General features: G+C 35.7%; 1 protein-coding gene across 1 annotated transcript in view; it reads right to left on the bottom strand.

Annotated features, from left to right (window-relative positions):
• Positions 1 to 4,483, bottom strand: part of SEMA3E (sema domain, immunoglobulin domain (Ig), short basic domain, secreted, (semaphorin) 3E) — a 361,421-nt gene that overhangs the window by 88,225 nt on the left and 268,713 nt on the right. The gene's annotated exons all lie outside the window — the stretch shown is intronic.

Here is a 4,483-nt window from a genome sequence, read left to right as displayed (position 1 = left end):
TTTTTTTTTTTTTTTAAATAAGTTATAGGCATTCTCTTGATAGTGTGTTTGGCAATGTAAAATTCAATAATGAATTGAGAGTAAAGACTGAGGTGTTCTTCTTTTTTACCAAATTGCTGACTGGACGATCATTTTAACTTTAAATAACATAATTCACCTCTTGTTGTACGATTTTAGAACACAGACTTTACTTTGTTAAGCTACATATGACAGAAAGGTACATTGATCCAATTCATCTTAATTCCTCAATATGGTCTTAATATGATATTTTTGCAACTTTATACAAATGAGATGTGGAAAATTTAAGGAAGAAAGTTTACCTTAGACTGAAAAGCCCTGATTTTATCATGGAAAAGAGGCAAGAGACTCCAAACTTTTATTGCTATGCATATATCAAGCAAACTTCAAAATTGACTATAAATTCAAGAATTCAGGTTTCTCAGATGATTTTTGAGAGTTCATTGTAGGTTTTAAATACAATGTTTAATTTAATGCATAATCCAATTAAATCCTAAAAAGCAAGTGATATAATTTTCTTCTGTAAAGTGAAAGGCAATGCAACTAGAAAAAAAAAATGAGGCATGATGGCATTGTCTATGACCCCAAAGCAATCGTGTTTATGGTTAAAGCAATATGCAGTATTAGTGCTCAACACTATGAGAATATTGTGCACTACTTATATTGGCTTTCTTTTATCTATGTTTTCACAGCTGGAATTTCAGGCTGAGTCATGCAGTTGGTTCAACTTTACAAGACATCGCTAATATTAATAGTGTGGGCTTCACTTTTTGGTTCAGTATAACATAAAAACGTTTTTCAGTGGTCCTCCCATGCGTAAGTGAAAGCATAATATCTAGTCTATAAATGTGAGCAGACATATATGCTCATCAGAGAAAGGTCTTGAAAGTATAAATAGTGGATCTTTCCAGGTGATCATTCACTTTGAGACCCTGAGTAAAGCCCTCAGAACCCATCAAACCTAAGCTATTTTCAATAGGTGTGAATCGTTACATATCAGGTGTTAAATGTGATGCCAACTAAGTAGAATGGGAGTTTCATGAAGGAATATTATTCTTGTCCTCAGTGGCCCTGGGGCATTCTGAAAGACATCAGAAGAAAACTAGAACAGTATGAGTACTACAGAGCAAATCAAATCATCATTGACTTTGTTAGCTACTTCCAGTAATTAGAGAGTAAGTAATAAAACACACAGGGCTCATTGTGTATATTTTGGCTAAACAATAAAAAATAGGCAAAGATACAGTTTTGGCTTTAAAATGCCTAGGATAAATAAATAATAAATAGATAGAAAAGTAAGTAAGCAAGCAAGTACTGGCGTGGTGCTGTGGGTTAAAATACTGGAAGGCGAGGTTGGTTTGAACCACAAGATTGGCGGTTCAAACTTACCAGCTGCTCCTATACAGAGTCACTATGAATAGCACACAACAACAAGAAGCATAAATTAGATGCTTTTCACTTGAATTATTTATGTAGTATCTATTTAACAATGTGAATCACAAACGATTTCAGGATGATTCACTTTATTATTTGTTCTTTTGCTTCTCTACTGGTTCTGTTTAGTTTTTTCTTTTGATAGATGAAAATATAAGGGGGTTCCAAAAGTTCAATGAAAAATTTGTTTATTTTCATTCCATTTTTCAATGAACTCTTTGAAGTCCCCATGAATTTATTTTAAATTAGAAACTTTTCCTAACAATTGAATGAGGAAGCAGAAAAAAATACAAAAGAAAGTGAATTGTTCATAATATTTTTACTTTAAAGCTTAGTTTTTTGTTGTAATTGCCTTTTAAAAAAACTGTTTTCATATATTTTACAATTTAGAAAGCATTCTTGAATGTATTATCTTGTTTTATCCACAAAAAGAGCTTGACATTTTTAGCATTATGAATTTATGGAATTAACCATATTCAGTGTGTTTCAGTCCATCATTAATGAATACAGTGTCCATTCTTGGTCAGTGGGTCCCTCTTCAAGCTGACACATAGTCCATGTGATGTAACCACTAATAGTACAGGTGACTTTTGAATTAATTATTACTGATCTATGTACAGTTTGTCATACTGTGGTAGCTTGAGAGTTGCTGTGATTCTGAAAGCTAGGCTACCGGTATTTTAAATATTAGCAGGGTCACTCATGGTGGTAAGTTTCAGATGAGCTTCCAGATGAAGACAGCCTAAGAAGGAGTGACAAAATACTTCCAAATATTTAGTCACTGAAAACCTTATGAATAGCAGAGAAATACTGTCAGATATAGTGCCGGAAAATGAGCCAAAAGCCTGTAAGATTAAAGCCCGTGGGACTTTCATTTGCTGATGGGGCACAACTCAAAATGAAGAGAAACAGCTGTAAACATCCATTGAAAATCGGAACATGGAATGTATGAAGTATGACTCTGGGAAAATTGGAAGTTGTCAAAAATGAAATAGAATACATAAACATTGATATCTTAGGAATTAGTGAGCTGAAATGGACTGGTATTGGCCATTTTGATTCTGATGACCACATGGTTTACTATACTGGGAAGGACTAATTGAAGAGGAACTGTGTTGCAGTTATTGTCAAAAAGAACATGTCCAGATCAGTCATGAGGTACAACACTGTCTGTGATAGCATTCAAGTATTTTACTATAAGAAATCATATAGACAAGGCTAAAACAAATCACAAAGAAACATTATTGATACTATCAAACATTTAACTGAAGGATGAGGGTAGTTATTTAGACATTTACACGTGGCAAGAAAAGAGCCATCTTGACTCCCAGCTAGCGTTAGTTCTGGATTTTCTCTTCTGCACTCTTGCTGTCCACCTTCTCTGGTTTGACTGGTTTCACTGTTTTTCTGACCACACAGAATGGAGCTAGAATCAAAAATCTTTTTTGAGGACAAAGACGCTTTTTATAAATACCATGAATATCTACTTTTCATTGGGAAGGAAATCATAGTCCCTTTTTAGTATGCAGACAGCCTTAGGAACAATTCCTCAGTTCTGAATCCCTTGTTCCCATTCACTTGGACACATTTAAAAGCTCCTCAATCCTATGAGTGTTTCTATTACTGACTGAGTCATACATGATCACAAAGGATCACAGTCCTGTGTGGAGAAGAAAGGAAAGAATTGCTGGTAAAAGAAAAAATAAATTCACCATCTGCACAGTAAGAACTGGACAGCTGCAAGGGAAAGGACGTTTTCTGTAACAGATGATTTGTCATTTGGCCCTGGCTAAAACCACACAGCTCTTGGAGTTAATAATTTCGACAAAGGAAATTCTGGAAAATATTAGTTGAGAATTAACAAAATTGGAATAAAATTTTTAATTAGTTAATAATACGGTTAATGGGAAAAACTTTTCACAGTTACCACAGGAGTCAAGATTAAGGACTTGCCAGTTTTTCATAGAGAAAGAGGAAATGTGCATATCCATACTGTAGTTTTCTACGACTCCATGTGCAGCGCTGTAGGCTAAAGCACTGGACCACAAGGTCAGTTTGAATGGCAAGAGCAGCATTTCAAACCCAACAAGCCGCTCCATGGAAACCCTATTCAGTGTCGCTATGAGTCGTCGACTCGATGGCACTTAACAAGAACAACAAATCCTCTATAGTAAGAGAGGGAGCACAGTGGATCTATAGGATAAACAATGGCCTGAAAACCGCAAGGTCAGTGGTTTAAGCCTACCAGGCACTTTTCGGGAGAAAGATGAGGCTTTCTGCTGTTGCAAAGAAATACAGCTTCAGAAACCCTATAGGGAGTTGCTATGAGTCAGTACAGACTTGATGCCACTTAACAACAACATAGTAAGTGAAGACTATTATTTCAAAATCATTTTCAAAGCAGATAGCAAATGCCCTTTCTTATTTTATGACCCCCAAGACATGTGAGTCCTGATATATTGGTATATGATAAGAACTAGACAGCTAACCACAAGGATGGCAGTTCAAACCCACCAGCCACTCCTTGGGAAACCTTATACAGGGTCTCAATGAGTCAGAACCAACTCAATGGTTCTTAACAACAGCAGCAGAAGCTTTATTTTATTGTATGAATGTTCGAGAGTATATTATTATAGATATATAAAAGATACATATTATACACATAGAGACACACACATAGACCAAAGTCAAAAAAAGTATTGGTACTAGAGTTCCAGTTCACACACCATAGGTTTTTTATTCCAAATCAAACCTGTTTAAACATGTCCAGGGATGAGAAGATAGCTGTAGACAAGTTCTCTCAGTAATATACTTGTTACAGTTTTGTGAGAATGTCTTTATACAGAAGACTATCAAAACAGTGGCTTCCAAGGGAATATGCTGGGTAAGTTACATTCAAAACAGAGAGGTCAACTTAAAAGGTTATGGTCTGGGGACTCTAGATCCAGAGAGGGAGATGGGTTGTGTTCTGATGACCAAGGGGCAGGCTTGTGGGGTATACCCTTTGGTTGTTTGATGATGCATGGGGGGG

This window comes from Chrysochloris asiatica, unplaced genomic scaffold, assembly GCF_000296735.1.
Source record: "Chrysochloris asiatica unplaced genomic scaffold, ChrAsi1.0 scaffold00010, whole genome shotgun sequence".
In the NCBI taxonomy this organism is placed as follows: Eukaryota; Metazoa; Chordata; class Mammalia; order Afrosoricida; family Chrysochloridae; genus Chrysochloris; species Chrysochloris asiatica.
The sequence above is the reverse complement of the archived record's forward strand: the minus strand, read 5'-3'. Positions and strand labels throughout refer to the sequence as shown.